This window comes from Haemaphysalis longicornis, unplaced genomic scaffold (genome assembly GCF_048455015.1).
Source record: "Haemaphysalis longicornis isolate Haplotype H1 unplaced genomic scaffold, Haemaphysalis longicornis Haplotype H1 scaffold_12, whole genome shotgun sequence".
Classification (NCBI taxonomy): domain Eukaryota; kingdom Metazoa; phylum Arthropoda; class Arachnida; order Ixodida; family Ixodidae; genus Haemaphysalis; species Haemaphysalis longicornis.
In genome coordinates, this window is record NW_027526225.1 from 85,322,651 (window position 1) to 85,340,253 (window position 17,603).

The window sequence follows — 17,603 nt, forward strand, 5'->3', positions numbered from 1 at the left end:
CACAACGCTGCGATAGCCGAGGGGTGGACTAGCAGACCAAAAGACAACGGCGAGCGCACAAAAAACGGGTGCCTAAGGCTATGTTCAGACTACAGACGCAAAAGCCATATCGTGATCTGTGGACGTGAAAAAACGGCATGTCACGCAGTTCGGTTGGCTGAGACATGAAATGACGCCATTATTTATAAAGTTATTACGACAGTTGCGACAACAGCCTGAACCCGGCCTAAGACGTGGCTTAAAAACCCAGTTCTGGAATGAACGTTTACAAGTTAGGCCGGGTTCAGACTGTTGCAGCAACTGTCGTAATAACTTTATAAAGAATGGCGTCATTTCACGCCCCAGTCAACCAAACTGCGCGACACGCGTTTTTTTTTTTTTTTTTTAAACGTCCATAGATCACGATGAGGCTCTTGTGTCGGTAGTCTGAACATGGCCTTACCCCGCTCGATGGGAGTATAGCGCTCTGGTAAACGAAATAACGTCGATGAGAGCGATTTCGAACATTGACTAACGTTTATGGCGTGCATACGTAACGCGGAAACATAGGAAACAGCGGTGGAACCATACATTTGTCGCCCCCTCAATACCTGCTGCCCCCTTCGCTTCGGTCAATGCGTATTAACAGTAGAGGGTAATTAACACTAACCACCGGGACGCAGCACTTGAATTTGTCGGCTGTGTGGTCAGTGAACTAGTGAATTCTGAGCATCGACAGCAGCCGTTGCTCAATATGATCCCCCCTAGCCGCAGTATTCTGGCGCACATTGTCAAGTCCAAGATGTACGCGCAATTAACGTGTATAGATCAAATTAAGGCGGCGCCATTGCCTCGCGTATGTGGGGCGATATTACTGTTGCATACGCGTTAAATGAATCGCGCTACTCTACCGCCCACCCACAACAAACTCGGTTACAACGATATATCGGTTACAGCGAAGTGCTTCGCCATGGACCCGTTCTTCGTGACCGACAGTGGCGTTTCATCAGAGTTTTCACGTCACGTCGGAAACCGATACACTAAAACTTCACTGCCTCTCCCCCCAAAATACGTTTTACTCAACAAACCTGCGCAACCATTCCAGGACACTGGGACCATTATGCTCATAAGCACTTAAAGGGCAGCCAATTGTTTTCTTCGTCGTCCCGTTGACTTCGTTATAGAGGGTGTCGACAGAAGTGGAACACTATCTTGGGCATAGCTTAACTCGAACCCTTTTCGCCACACACAGCACTTATCCCCGCCCTCTTTCCCGATATCCAACGCTGTCGAGTGCGAGATATTCAAGCGCCGCTTGGGTGTAACGCACCCACAAGCTGCACCTGGGCTGCACGTAGGCGCAGCGCAGTAGTCGAGAGCTGCGGATTAATTCGAACCACCTGGTCCCCCCCCCCCCCCCTTTCACACAGCAGAAAAACCAGCTCGTAATGCTTCTCCCCGCCCAGGGCTGCAAATAACCTTAAGAACATTTTCGGTGCGGCATTATTCAGACTAAGTAGCGACAGCCACGCTCCGCTAGCTTCGAACGCCATATTCCTCCCCCACCGAGAACTCGGCGTATTCAACGCCGACTGCACCCATAAATAGCGCGCTGCACTGAATTGGGGGCGAGCGCCAGGGGGGAAGGCTTAACGGGGTTGGAGCCGGGGAAATCGGGTTGGGGTCGAAACAGCGTCGGGTTCGGGGACGACGTCGCACGCTGGCACGAGCACGGGCGAATCGCTTCGGCGCACTCCTATGGGCGACCGGGAGCTCCCAACGCAAACACGGGGCCCGAACCCTCGCTGCTGTTGCCCGAGGGCGGCTAGGGAACGGAAAAAAAAACGGGCGCCCCTCGTTTTGTTTTCTTCGCTGTTCGCACTCGCTCCGCACGTAATCCGGCGGCTTAGCGCGCGGAAAAAAGAAAAAGAAGTAGGGACTGCAGGTACGCCGACGGCGGGAGAGGCTCGCGCGTGGGCGTTGCTCTTGGTGCGTTATCGATGATGTGGGGCTAGGGAGGAGATTGGGGAAGGGGAACAGGGAGACGGCACTGATGCAGAAAGACCGCGCGCTGAGTAAAATCGACCAGAGAGATCGGGGCGACGGGGAATTCGCAGTTATGCGAGGAGCGAGGGACGACAGAAAGAAATAATCAGTAGCAGCAAGAGTTGCCCCCGACTCGCCTTTAACGAACATCTTTTTGGGGTAATGTCGGCGAAAGCTAGGCGTAACCTCCTCCGCTTTCTGCTTACAGGTAGGGTTCAGCGTTTGCGCTTTGATCCGACAAATATTATATGCAACATTTGTTTTGGCTACTTCCTCTTTAACCGAAAAAGGTTCGTTTCTTCAAATGCCGTCTATGGTCGCCAATGGGTCCCTTTTGCTCTAGCGTGCGCTTCCTCTCAAAGATGTAGTTTCCGGGTATTTGAGAATTTGGCGCTCTGCGCAGATTTAAACGGTCATTTTTTTTTTTTCTAATGTATTCACGTCATTCTTTCCCCTTTTAGTGTGGTGTGGCGTTCAAGTGCCGGTGTTCGGGTATGGCTGGGGTACTTTGCGCATAATACTGCTGAAGACGCCCACATTCAGGAGCAGGTAATGATGACGTGATAACAACGCGTCGTGACGTAACGCACGAACGGAGAATTTTTCACTAAAGCTTGATGTTTGGCTCGTTGGTATCGGCACACGATTGACGGGAGAGGGCCTTCGAAACTACAGGGGACAACCACAAAACGGAGAGAACGTACAGTGCGGAGAAATTGTTCCTTGAAGCCTGTGAGACATCATATTCTCTGATAAAAAGAAAACAATAGAAAGACACCAAGGCACTGTGTTTATTTAGTGTGGCGCTGCCGGAAGATAAGCTGCCAAACAGACAATACGGCACAACCGGCGTCGTAACCACCGGATGCGAGTTGCGGCGACGGAGGACTGGGATGACGCCGAAGTGTGTACTCAGCCTGTAGAGAAGTCAAGAGCACCACATCCGGGTGAGTAGCCGGCCGCCACCGCTCCTACAGTCCGGACCGATAACCTTCGAGCCGTAGCCAAACAAGCCGCGCCAGGAGCCGAATTTTGCGCCAGAATTATCTTTTCTAGAGGACATGCTGTCACAGCTCCCGCGCCGTCCGACGTTCGCCGCCTATGAGTCACATCCGTTTCCGCAACGCTCAGGAGAACCGATACAACACGTTACGCCGGACATGCCACTGATACGAGCTCTTGTTCTCTGTTCGAGTAGAGCACGAAATGAGGAGGTAAAACAAGAACAAATAATAGTCATCTCGCAGCAATGACACTTCGGAAGACTAAACGACCCCTTTCTACAGGAGACTTTCAGCAGGACTCAGTTACTTGAACAGTTACACGGTCCAAATAGATACTAACAGCAAATGCGTCACGCGCCGAGCTTTTAATCTCTTGACCGTATGGAGAATGATATTGAAGGCTAGAACCGCCCCCTAATAAGGATCCCACGAAGTAGCCACAAAGAGAAAAATCCCGGGCCATCTCCCCTAAAGGCCCAACCGCATGCCCGCGTAAAACTGACGTACTCGCGCAACGACGTAAACGGGCGTAAGCGCGTAAGGAACCGGCGTACTCCGGCGTACGCCAAATGCATTGCTACGCGCTTGTTACGCCAAAGTCGGAGCCCGCCGGACACCGGCGCAAACTTTCGGGCGCACGGTGTTTACGTAGACATCTGGCGGTGATGTTGTCTGGCAGTCAGGCCGCATATAACCAGACAGCAAAGTGATACATAGGCTCACTTTACTATTAATTGTGTGATAAAACGAAGTAATTTGTAAAATACGGGCAGCAAACCACCGGACAAAACACGCGAACCAACGAGCAACTATAGAAGCAAGGCAGTTTACGCCAAATGTAGCGCAGGGTTTTGTGCCTGGCAAGTATGCATACTAATCCTTAACGTTTTTTGATGTCCCAAGAACTGTTTTAGTTGTTTCTGTGTTAAATATACGCACTTTTGTGAGAATATGCATTATTTGTTTTATTTGAGTTAAAATGTAGTTGAACTGGTCGCCACAAAGCTGAGTCCGGGGTAGTCGAGCCACACTGCGCGGCGCATTGGTTTACATACGTTTACGCGCGTTGCGGCGATGTGAGGTTGCTCGCCCTCTCCGACGTCGTCGGTCGGCGTACATCGTTGCGCGATTACGTCGATTTTACGCGTGCACGTGGTTGGGCCTTAACGTGAAACCTGGGGAGGGGCGAAGCATGCAGTGTATAAGTGTATTTGCGGCGCCTTGGCGTTTTTGCCAACGGAGGTGAAACCATTGGGGGGCGCAGGTATACAACTTTGCTGCAAAAACCTCTTGTCTTTGAAGCACGAAACGCTGTAGCGCGAGGCGTAAACGAATGTTCCGATATTATTTTAGTACGCGTTTCGAAGCGCTCCAGCGCGAGGCGTAAACAAGTGTCCCGGTGGTTTTTGAGCACGCGTTACGTCCTAGCGCGAGGAGTAAGCGAGTTACCCGGTGGTTTAGTACCGTGACTACATGAGACAAACGACGATTGCGACGACGACGACAGGAGACGCCGACAGCCCAGCGCGTAAGGAGCTTCGCTAAAACGTTTAAGCGAAGCCTTCTGTGGCACTTCCCCAGGTTTTGAGGGGGCTGCTGCTGCTGCTGCTTAGAATAGTAATAAACTATGTTAGTACAAAACTTTATGCCTATTTCCAATCGCTATGGGACACTCCCGATCCCCCGACTGTCGTTTAAGCCCGAATGACTGCCGTCTGAATTGTAAACGGTTCCACCCCGGGAGCAGTGACAAAGCGGCAGCAGCGGCAACTTCCCGCCTCCCGAAACAGAAGCCGAATGCCATCTTCCCCGCAGGCGAGGGCAGGTACCCAACGCCGATAAGCGAAGAGGAAGAAACATGCGCACACAACGAAAGGCCCGGAAAAAGAAGAAGCAATGGACGCTCCCAAAGACGCGCGCCCAGAAAGAGCAAGCCGGGGCAATAATCTCCCAGGCTGCAGCCTGCTCAGGCGACATTACGACAGTAGCAGCAGCAGCAGTTAGGAAAAAAAAAAAAAAAAAGAGGGGAAAGACGCAGAGACGTGAGAGGGGCGTGGCTTTGAGGAGCGGACCCCGCCGCGTCTCGCGTAATGAAAAAGCTGCGCCAGTGGTGTTCGTGTGGGCGCGCGAGCGTTCTTCGCAGACCGTCGCCTCCACGGCGGCGGGGGAGACGCGCTCGGCGGCGACCGACCGTAAACTGTCTTCGTCAGGGAGTGGGAGCCAAGCGGTGACCGCCACGCACGAGGGAGAAGAAGGCAAGAGGGGCGAACGCGTGATGCAATGCGGAAGAGGGGACGGACACCGCCGCTGTCTCGCGACCGTCAGGCAATAACGTGCTAATTCCCTCACTCACCTTGCCCTTTCGCACTCGTGTTTGTTAGTTGACGCAGAAAAATGATAACTACAGTTCGTACTGGTCAGTGAGAGGAAGGAAGTTGGGTGGGGCGCTACCGGACTTTACAATGACTTGGTACAAGGAGTCTGCAGGCCGAAACAAACGGTTTTCGCGTAATAGGCGTAAAAGCGAAGAGACATAACGGCGTACTGAGAAAGAGAATGAAGGAAGCTCACCCTTACGCGTAAGGTAGCGAGGCTATGCGCAACCTTCACGACCATTAGGACGGCTTGAGACCACGATTGCAGCCATTTTGCTTCTTCCCTGTCGAAACAACCTTTACTCCATTATTGTTGCTATAAGTGCGAGCTTCGTTCGTTTTTTTGGACGTGATAATAATTGGACATCACCTTGGAGCGGCGTACGCTATGACGTGTCTTTCTCGTTCCGAGCAAGTGTTGCCACGATTACGGCGAGCACTGGAGTTTTTGTTTTTTTTTTCCACTCTCAGTTAATATACCGAAGTGGTATGGTTGGCTTGACAAACGTGTGCCGGGGACGCTGGGCGGTCGTCGCGAGGCCCGCGCGCTCGGTACTTTCTTTGTATTTCTAACTGCGGACACGAAAAATTACGATTTGCTAAACAGCTTTGCTGTTAAAAATAGGGGGGAAAAGTGGCACGCTAAGGCTGTTACATTTCGGTCGCGATGAGCGGTGGATCCGATCTATTAAAAAGATAACTCTGTAGTCTTTAGGGTGCGTAAAAAAGTAGTTTTCGCGCGTGTTCTTTCGTGAAAACTCTCGATCTTTCTCTCTTTTCTGCAAAACGAACCTTGACAGCCACAAAGACGAGGGGTTATTGTTGCGTCGGTAAGGGCTGCCATTAAAATACAGGCTCCTGAAATGCCCTCACGATACCTTGGAGGAGTGTCTACCCATCACTGCGTTTCCAAACACGAAGCGTCCGAAGGCGATGACCTCACGTCTCTAAACAACGAATGTTTCCTGCGATGACCTGTCCGATGCATGTACCGCGCGTTGCGGGCGACATCAGCCCGCACGGAGCATGCTCACGCGCCACCAGTATAAGTCCAGACGTTGTTTAGCGCCAGCCGAAGCAGGAAAGGTGAATGATCACGGGAAGCGATTCATCAAGCCGCCGAGATGTTTTCCCCAAACCAACCAGCGCATGATTCCTCACCCAACGGCGCGCGCGCACGCATGCAGAAAGCGGAAACAGGAAGCAGGGCAGGAAGAGAGAACTACTGCGTAGAAAAGGAAAAAAAAAATCAATAGAGAAGAAATTTCCAGGGCGCCTCCTTTGAAGAACCGTTATTTTCGGCCGTCCGTAAATTCGGAGGCGGGATCGGTGCCGCCGCGAATAGTGGCCGCTGTCAATTTGGAGCCGCACAGCGGTTCCCTCTGCATCGTTTCCCCGAGGAGTACACTTCAGTGAGACGCAAATAAGCGCCCAAACGAGCTTAGTTGCACGCGTTTTTATTATTTTTTATTTTTCTTATTTCGCCAATGTTTTGACAGCTAAGTCTCTAGTTTCAAAGGAACCGACGCATACGCCAGCTTCCACACACGAGTGCGTGTCCACTGGCCGAACACATCCCCACGGTGACTCTGCCTGTCACAGGAGCGGTAGAGGCGTGACACACGTGTATTCCAGCCCCTCAAGCCGCCGGAATCCCATCTCCCTGCTTCTCCCAAACGCCAAAGTAATGCGGCGCCTTTGTACGGTCGCACGCGTCGCGCGACATCAGCGGGAAACGCTCGGCAAACAAGGCACCTGAGGGTGGCAAACGCCAAATAGTACGCGCCTCCTGCAGCGTGTCGTCCCGCAAGCAGTTAGTTGCGTGCACCACGCACAAGGCTAAAAGTCGTCTCCGCATGCAGGGATCACGGCGACTTCGAAATTTCAAACTGCGCATGCGCGAGCCAGTCCCTGCCAAACGCTGGGGAAGTCTCGACGATGGTTTAGGGTTACGACTGGTTGAGCTACCCGTTAAACCCTTGCTCGTATTCTACACCTGCTCCAGGTAAGTGTGACCGCTTATTAATGCACGGACAACTTACAACAGGGTTGCACGGAACTGTTCGGGTGGACGGCTCAGTGCTCCCTGGTGTGCCTTTCTGTGAAGGGGACAGGCATTCCCCGAGGGTTCTTTCTCTTTACAGAGCAGCGTGCCACCGCTAATTCCCCCGAGGGGAAACACAGAGATGGCGAGGAGAGGAGGCGGAGGAGAACGCAGCGGAGAGGCCCCCGATCCACGTCACTAATCCCTAATCCGCGAGGAAAGAGCGCAGCGCTATGAGCTCTCCCCCGGCTCAAAAAGAAGCGCAAGAGGAGGAGGAAAGAAACTGGACAGCCGGAGGGGGAAACAAGATTTTGCCGCTCCCTCAAGAGAGGCCACAAACTTGGGTCCTTTGTCCCGGCGTACACGAAAATAAAAGGCCGAACGAAAAGTGGCGGCCAGAGGGGAATGCGAGAGGGCACTGGACGGATGGGCCACGCTTGCCCGCGGGGGGGACACATTCCCTTGCTCGTCGTGCTACTAATAGGGCTGAGATAAAGGAAGCCGAAGAGGGCTATCCAGGCGGCATCTTCTTTGGTAGAGGACAGACAGCTCGGGCTGGTTAGTACGAATTGATTTCAAAAGAAGCGCCAGAAAGAAGTGTGCAAAGGGAAGAGGTCGGATGACGTCATGTGGGTTATCCCAAGTGTTTCTTCCTCGCAGTCTTTTTCCAGCGCTTTCTAACATGTTTCTTTTCAAGTATTTCAGATATGATGAAGTAGAGGACCAATTTCCGTTCGCCGGGGAACGAGTATGCAAGTTTCCGGTGCCATGTCCAACGAGTATCTTTTCAAGTATTTCAGATATGACGAAGTAGAGGACCAATTTCCGTTCTCCGCGGAACGAGTATGCAAGTTTCCGGTGCCATGCTAAAGATATTAGTCAGTAGTTCACGTTCGTTTCCGGTAGTTCAGAACGTGAGTCACGGAGAGAGGATACAAAGCTGACTATGCGATACGTACGACGCGTGTTAGGCCTGGTTCAGACTGTTGCCGAAACCGCCGCAATAACTTTTAAAAATGACGTCATTTCACGTCTCAGCCAACCGAACTGCGCGACATGCCATTTTTTTACGTCTATAGATCACGATATGGCTTTTGCGTCGGTAGTTTGAACATAGCCTTAGATTGACCTCAATAGTGTTCCTGGAATAACGCAAATACTTTAGACGGCGGTTAGTGCGGGCCTTCACCACATCATACATTAGTTTCCTCCGATTCCTGGGCGTGCATTTTCGCAAGACAGTTGATATCAGTCACAGTGCGCTAACGCTTGTCAAGAAGTCTTCTTTGTCCTTCTAGTAAGGTTCCGACTTACTCCTGTCGTCACACACGCATACACACGCAAAGGTTAGTGAAATGGTTCAAATATGTCGCACGGGGAAATTCGGACTGAGTAAAGTCGTCCAATGGCAAAACATTCCGCGATTACACCCCGTTCAGCCTTCCAGGAGAAATAATGACACGGCATCGCTGTAGGTGCAGGCACGCTCACAGATGTCACAATTCTGGTAATTATTCAAACATCTGCACTCTGTGCAACAGCAAAGCAGACCTTCATCACATTGTATGGTCCTGTAATGACGTGCAAATAAGGGTGGGGTTTTCGCTGGCGTACAACCGGCTAAAAGCCGCAAAAGCAGCAATACAGACATAATGATTTTAACCAGTACGAAATTAAGACTACAGAACAATGGGATACTGTTCGGCTCAGCGTCACTCCGAAGCCACAACTCACAGAAGTCCGGATGACCAAAACCACCGCAAGGATGCAAGAAGTCCTGGCTGACGGCAGAGAGAGACAGTTCAAGAAGTCTTCCCTTCGAAACCCATCTTGGGCATAAAATAAAGACATCTTTCTCTGTTGGGACGCCCTACTGATCAATAGAAGGATCGACATTTCGGCGAATTGGTATTGGTTGAACATCTTCAAAAAAACAGCGTAAGAACACAGACACTAGGAGAAGAAAATGAAAGAAAATAGCGTCGTCCTGTCACTTCCTTCCCCTAGTGTCTGTGTTTTTACGCTGTTGTTCCAAGATGATCTTCAACAGTTCAAGAATTCCACAAAACTCAAAATAACGCCAGAGGAAACGAACTAGCAATTACATCAAAAGTACGTTCAAAGCTTACCCGAATCTGGACCGCAGCGACGAAAAATAGTAATAAACGAAGCCAAAGCCACAAATCCCTCGTCTTCTCGTATCCCAATATCCAGCGACGTTGGCAACACAGCGACGTGGCAGGGCACAACACAACACCCGCGCCGAACGAACCACCACCACTTCCCAAGGAAAGAACCACACGCGCGCGCGTCCGCACGCCACGACCGCCAAAAGCGCACTGGTCCCTACAGAGCAGCGCGCTCCCTTTTGCAGTCTTCTCCGGGTTGCCCCAAAGCGGTGGCGGTGGCGAACGCGCAGCCGGCGCCAATTTCCGGCGCCCCGCGGACAAGAAAGGCAGCCGGCAGGCTGCAGTCAAGTCGACCCCAGACGGGGCCACAAGAAGGGCAAAGAAAGGATCTTTTCCTCCACCACCCGGGCCCCCTTAAAATTCTTGCGGGCGTCCCGAGGGAAAAGAGCGGCTTCGTTTCCCGCCGCGGCCGGACTGTGGAGGGGGAGAGAAGCAGCGACAGATCGGTGACCGCGGGAGAAACCGAGTGGTGGTGGTGGTACAAGCGCCGCACACGTGTGTGTGCGTGGAGGAAGAAGTCGTCGAGACCCCGCTGGCCTTTCTAATGAGGCAGGCCACAACACCGAAAGCGTCCTCTCCTAAACTAAGGAGGGGCGCGGCGTCTTGAAACGAAACACTCGCGAGCTGCTGCTGCTGCCGCCGCCGGAAGCTACGCGATCCTTATCGGCCGTTTTGCGATGGGCGATTGAGAAGGTCTCCCTTTTTTTCACTCTCTGCCCAGATGTTTGCGCGTATGATGTGGTTACAGTAAATCGCATGTTTGGTGACAGAAAAACGTCCGAACTAGTGCCACTAGATAAGGTATAAGAGTACCGCCACTGAAGCAGCAACGGCGGCCATTTTGCCGTTTATCAGTAGGCAGTTTTAGCATATCGTTACCGTGTTTACGTTACCGTTTACCGTGTTTGCGGGAGTAGACTGCGCAGCGCGAGAGTTACCGCGAACGGTAACTTACCGGCACAGGCTTCACCGTCACCAGCGCTTCCGGTAACACGGTAAACGGTAACGCAAACACGGGAACGATATGCTAAAACTGCCTAGTGTTGCGAGATTGCCGCTTCTACGGCCTCACCGCTAACTTATACCGGGTCGCTTGTTAACAACACTGGCGAAGATGCAGCAGAACGGCATCTTTAGACACTTCTGCTACTGAAATGCTGCTACACGAGTTATCTTTGATTCGCGTTCAGAACGACGACGTCAGTCTCGCGCAGCCGCAGAGCAGGGAGGACAAGCTAAGTCTACTACAGTTGATCGGCTAAAACTCATAAACAACAAAATGGCGGCGCCCATGAACAGTTGCAGTGAAAGCAAATGTCACGTGATGCGAACTGACCAATGATCATGTCGCCGGCACGGAACAATAGGAGAAAAGGGTGCCCATACTCTGTACCCCTACATTTAGTGACACTGGTCCGAACCATTTGACTCAAAATTATGACCCGCGCCGTGTCAATGCACAGAGCAGAACGTCAATACTCTTGCATTGCGATTTTTTGAGTCAAATCGTGAGCTCATCATCGCCATTCGCCGAAATTTTCGTAGTTGGCTGCATGTACTGGTCACTCGAGTGCACTGCGGTGAAGCTGACCGGAGGAATTGCATCACAGTGTACGGACAAAAAGAAAACTAAACCACTTCCCTCGTCTTCTATACAAAGGACCAAGCGGCACCCTGGCTTCCTTTAATGATGTTTGAAAACGACAGCATTGCTCTTGTTGAGATGTGGAGACATATGTGGGTAGGTGCGTTGACGTCGCTGTGAACGGAAATTGATGAAAAGGGCACCAGTGGGGGCTAATTGGTGTCGCATATCTGAAGTAGAAAAGCTTTTAAACGTTGAAGAAAAACAAGTACGTGGGAAGAAAGGACGACTACAAAAGACGATAGCACACATAACTCGGAGTTGGTGCATCGGCTATGAAGCTCTGACCGTCGGCTGCTGAGAAAGGTTTCTGGTAACATGCCGCGAACGGGCATCTTAGTGACGGATTCTGTCCGCGTGAATCTCCAGATGCGGTTATCTTTTTCAGCAAAGTAATGCTCGAAATTTGCTCACTCGTTAATAAAGAAGAAAACCGTAACTAATGAAATGTTTAACCTTGAAGTATTTCTAGGCAGTGCATACGTACGAGTGCCGTCTAGCTGGACTTAGAAAATAGGAGAGCCTATTTAATAAGGAATTCCTACTTGCACGCAATGTGTAACGCACGCACACACGCACAGAGGGAAAGAGAGTGAGAGGTAGAGAGAGAACGAACAATTATGAATAAATGCCCGTTCATCCAAAATCACACAGTATCCGTGCCCAAAAACAAAGCAAGAAAGCGCAAAGGAAATGGAACGCGTATGTCCTCATCCTTCAGCGTTTACGGGTGTGTCTTTATTTCCTCTTTTTTGTTTTAATGAGAAAGTTGCGGTTCACCGCGATATCCGTGCTTCGCGAGTCCGAAAAAAAACACCACGGGCGCGCACATGGCCGCCGCTCAATCACCATCTCGTCCGCGAGAAAGAAAACAACGCAGTACACACAAACAACAAAGAAAACTCTCCAAAAACAGAGCGGCGCGCTGGTGCGAATCCGCCGGTCATAATTAAAATGCCGAGGCGACGCCCGCTCCAGGAGAGGGGGGGAGACAACAAGGCACCCCCCGCTGTGAGAAAAAAGCGCCCCCCCCCCCCCTCCCCCTCTTCTTCCCCCGCTGCTCGGACACGGGAGAGTTAGCCCGGAAGAGTGTTTTTGTATAAGCGACAACCCGGGCTGCCGTAGTAGTAGCCACGCCGAAAACAGATGAGCGCGCGTGTTCGAACGCGCTGGAAACTGTGTTTCTGCCGGACGCGTGACGCGGCGGCAGTCGTGACTTTCGGAAGCCGGGCACGTGTGCACGACTCTAATCAGGGCAAAGCCTGCGTACGCGCGGTTCCCGTATTTCAGGATCCGATGGGGGGCCCGGCGCTGCTGTCCGTGCGCTTAAAATATGCGCTCGTTTGGGCAAGTCCTGATCGCGTACCAGTATACACTTTGTGTATATACTTTCCGGTGTCAGGAAGCCGCGAAAGTCGCCGGCTGTGGGGAGGATTGGATTGGATTAGCCTGGCTTGTGTAGGTCGGTTTCGTTAGGGAGGGGGGAGAAAATAGAGCGACGTGAAGCTGCTCGCCACACGCAGGACGCGGCAAAGAGGAAAACTGAGGAGCTCGGAGCGGCAAAATTTGAAACAAAACAGCGCGAGCGTGAGACAAGTTACGAGTGTAAAGCCAGAGCGCCAGAGTCCGCTGCAAGGGCCAATCACTGAATGTTAGTCTTCAAAAATATTCCCTATCACCATCATTATCAACCATCGTTGTTGTTCACTTTTTTACTTCTCCCCATTATCATCATAATGATCATCGTCACAGCTACTACACCCCCCCCCCCCCCCCTCAACGGTGAAATTCACGGCGATCGGAAACGGCGACGCCAGCGTCAGCTACAGGCTCCAACAGAAACAAAGACGCTGTCTTGAAAAATCACCCTCATCGCAGTCGGAACCACCACAAACACTCCCACTATAGAATACTCCTCCCTTATAATGCTCTTGACTACTGTCGTCTCACAACAGGGTCATCGTCGCAATGACAGGAAATGTTATTACCTAATCCATCTGCCAAACCCTCTACGGAATCCTCCAAAGCTCCCCCAACAGGCTCTCGGCTTCGTTACAGCCTATCCGGTCCTTCGTTCGGCAGTTTCTCTTATAAGGGAGGTTCGGTTACCCTGAACTGATCAGGAATGCACCATCTATATTCTAGTTCGTTTCGCTCACCTCTCAGGAATCTAAATGCTGAATCCTGAGTTCTGAATAAACGGATACTGACGTAGAGACAAGGACGAGGGGCATCCGATCCCAGGCGTATTTCTGCATTCCGCGTCAATCTATGAACGCCGGTGTGGTCGAGAATCGATCCTGCAGCCTCGCGTCTACCGCCAGACAAGCCTTAGCCACTTTCGGGACCGGAAGTGGCTATGAGTGAATTTGGCTTAAAAAAAATAACTTTGCTGGTACTGTTTCTTTCAACTACGAACTACGCCTTCTCCACTTCTCACGGAGCCCAAAAAACGCAGCTGTTTCGCTGTATTCAACTGTATATCAAGACGCTTACGCAACTGGTTAGCGCTAACACCGCAAACAGGAAAACATCGAAAACGCCGACGCACCACCAAACGAAGGAACCGCGCTACCTCAATTTCAGGAGCGGAACAACAGCGGGCTGAAAAATGGACTCGGGCAACTCGCGTTCGGGCGTAGATAAGGCGACCAGCGCCGCTGACCGGCACACTCCGTCAGCGAGTCCCACTCGATTTTCGAAAAGCGCCGATGCGCGCGCGCTCGAGCGCGCCACTCCTCCAAAAACTCTTCCTCCTTCCTCCACGCTTTCGCAGAACAGAAGGCAAGCCATAGCCAAGCCAAGCGCTGTCCGTCCGCCACAAAATGAACCCCCATCCATAACCGCACCGCTGACAGCGGTGAAAAACGAACTGCCGTCGCACGGGAGCTCCAGACGGCTGGCTACGGAGCAGCGCTCTTGCCACACTGCGCCCGAAGGGCCTCCAATCAGAAGTGGGGGACTTGGAAACCGGGAAAAGGGGGGAAGGGTGGGTTGAGGTCTGGGGTGCCGAGGGGGGTCGGCTCCCTTAAGTGGAAACTGGAGGGGGGCTTCTCACGAAAGCAACAAAGAGGTGGCTGCTGGAAGCGCAGACGACGCGATTGGTATCGAACAGAACCAAAGTGCCCCTTTTTGTTTGTTCGTTACCACCCTTTCGTCATCAATAACGTCCCCGAAAAATACAACGAATTAACGAAGGCCGTCCGGACGCGGCGTCAATTTGGAAGGGTTCGGAGCGCGGTCCGGTGAAGTATGACACCTGCTACCTCCTCCTTCGACCACCAGAGGGCGTTCAGTTTCCCCCTTTCATTCTCTTTTGTGGGCGACGTTATCTTTTAAGTCCAGGGAGCGACACATAAACAAGTCTGCGAGAAACGGGAGAGAAGAATAGTTGACAGTGTCGTTCGTCTTGGGGAATTTTCTCCGGGCGTCGAGAACATTGAGCGAAGGCGACCCACATGTGTTATTCGTTAGTGGACAATCCAAGAGCAGTGGTCGATTTTTTTTTTCCCGGACAGAGACTAATGAGTTTAAAGAACTAAGCCTCTGGCGGGTGCGGAATTGAGACGGCGGAGTAAACAAAATCCGGCACTTGCGAGATAAGGGACTTGGCGAGGACCGAGTATTTACCTCGTACGATGCAGAGACAAATGCAACCCGCCGCGGTCGCTCAGTGGCTAAGGCGTTGTGCTGCTGAGCACTGCAGGGACGCGGGTTCGATTACCAGCTGCGGCGGCCGTTTTTCTGGTGTAGGCGAAAAGCAAAAACGCCCGTGTGTACGAGATTTCGGCGCACGTTAAAGATCCCCAGGTGGTACAAATTAATCCTGAGCCCTCCACTACGGGGCGCCTCATCACCTGTGAAGCGTCGGCGCGTTAAACCCCAGAATCATTAATCGAGATACAAATTCAAATCACGGTACGACCCATTCTTACGGTTCTAATCCACGGAAGATGCGAGATATTCGTAAAATTACCGAACTCTCGGGCCTATTTTCGGATAATCGGTATTCGTTCGCTAGAACACGAAGTTCGTTATATCGGGAGCCAGTGTAGGTTTTATACCTGAAGACACTGTCGGTTCGACTCCGCGGGCTCAGCAAAAAGTGACAGTTCACCTTTTCCTGCAGAAATCCGTCGAGCGCATGAAATGCAATATATTTGGTAAATGTAAGCAGTCGAGGGCAAAACAAATATGCGACAGCAGAGTACCTTATTAGAGACTCAAACTATACAGGCTCCGCGAATCTTTTGTGCTTCACTGGAGCGTCTCAAGGCCCCCGAACTAACTTTGAAGCGCTGAAGAGTTCGAAAAGTTCGATGGTTTTTTTTTTTTTTTTTTTTTTGAACTTTCCACGAAACTTCGGCATGAGCGCACATACGCACCATATGTTCACTGATCTCCCGAACGGAACTTCGAGACAGAGACTGATCGCCCCCGAGGGGCAAAAACTGAGGCCGACCACCAACCAACTTCCTCTAAACCACGCGGCAGCAACGCCCGAAAACTCTTGCCCCCTCCCGTTATCTATAAGAAAACTCCGAAGGCGAACGCAGCTTCCTGCGCTCACACACGTGTGGCTTCGAAGAACGCCCACCAAAAGAAAAGCACTGACCTCCTCCCGACAGTGACTGACCGACCGCAGAGAGACCATCTCGAGGTCGTCGAAGGTCGCCGAGACAAAAAGCACGCGAAGTTCGAACCCCGCGGAGACGAGAGTGAAAAGGTCGTTGGAAGAGGAGGAGGAGAAGGAGAAAACCAGAAGCCGCGGAAATGATGATGGACGATGGAGCGAGCCGCCACCACCCCCTTCATGTGCGCGGAGACGCGCGCCCGGGGACCACCGCCGCGTGTTGGCGGCGGCCTCGGACAGCGGTCACTAATGGGCCGCCGCATTTAGGTCCCTCTTAAGGAGCGGCCGGTCCGAAAAACCAGACAACACGTTCCATTCCTATACTACTCTCGCCACACAAGCGAAGCAAGAAAAAGTCGGGAGAAGACGAGAGTCGTGCTCTCTTGCGGACCGAGGAACGCGGGTAGCCAGCGGAGTCTAACGCGCGGATGTTCGACAGCAGGCTTCTGCGAAAGCTGTCCGCTGTGCCTGCCTCATCGATAACCGAGGTGGCGAAACTCGGTGTGCGGTGGACGAGCAAAGTGCCTTTTCTCCGAAGCGCGAGACGCCTCGTTTTCAAGAAGATGCTTGGGATACGGATGCCTCAAGAACTTATCATTTTGTTCCGTACACATTTGACGCGAATATAACCGGGAAAGCTCGCAATGACAGAACACACTAAGAAAAGAACGAAAGTACATACCTCCAGCATCATCATCGTCATCATCATCACCAGCCTATCTACGCCCACTGCTGGACAAAGGCCTCTCCCATTAATCGCCAATTACCCCGGTCCTGTGCTAACTGCGACCAATTTATCCCCGCCAACTTCTTGATCTCATCTGCCCATCTAACCTTCTGCCGCCCCCTGCCCCGCTCGCCTTCTCTAGGGATCCACTCTGTTACACTTAATGACCAACGGTTATCTTGCCTTCGCATTACATGCCCTGCCCACGCCAATTTCTTCTTAATTTCTACTAATATGTCCTGTACATGAGTTTGTTCCCTGACCCACTCGGCCCTTTTCTTGTCCCTTAATCTTACATTTATCTTCCGTTCCACTGCTCGCTGAGTCGTCCTCAATTTAAGTGGAACCCCACGTGAGCCTCCAAGTTTCTGCCCCGTAGGTGAGTACCGGTAAAATGCAGCTGTCATACACTTTCTTCTTAACGGCAATGGTATAGCTGGCATTCATTATCTGAGAATGCCTGCCGAATACCTCCAGCATACGAGCCACGTAAGTTGCCTCTAGAGCCTCAAAAAATTCCACCGCGATGAAATGTGATACGTTGTGGCCACAGTAGATTCCCGACTATACGGTGAAAACGCTGTGGCGGGAGCGTACTACTGACGTACTGAACATTCCGTGCGCGCAAAGTGCGTTAGCGTTGACTTCGCCCAATAAACGTTAAGGCGTCCCACCTAAAGTTGACGCCACACGACAACGTCAAAAACCTCCCATCTATAGAATTTGGGACACCCAGTTCCACGTAAGGCCCACGCACAATCTTATCTAGGTCACCAGGCGCAAACATTACCGCGCGAAATAACCGAACACTAAAAAAACACACAAAACAATCCCTTTTTCCCACTGACTGAGGGCACAGGAACCCCCACCACAGCCACGCAGCAGTCGGAGAGAGGCCAAGAATACACACACACGCACCTCGAAGTCGAGTCGGATGAATAAAGAATGACCACGGCGCGCC

The 17,603-nt window shown here is 51.8% G+C and overlaps 1 protein-coding gene across 4 annotated transcripts in view; it reads right to left on the reverse strand.

Annotated features, from left to right (window-relative positions):
* The window catches only part of LOC144162912 (latrophilin Cirl-like), a 254,934-nt gene that overhangs the window by 154,188 nt on the left and 83,143 nt on the right, over positions 1-17,603 (reverse strand). The window contains exon 1 of one of the 4 annotated variants that reach the window (XM_077693634.1): positions 9,578-9,740. The exons of the other annotated variants lie outside the window; for them this stretch is intronic. The gene's annotated coding sequence lies outside the window, so the exon portion shown is untranslated. Of the gene's footprint in view, positions 1-9,577; positions 9,741-17,603 lie in introns of those variants that run through there. 4 annotated transcript variants of the gene reach the window in all.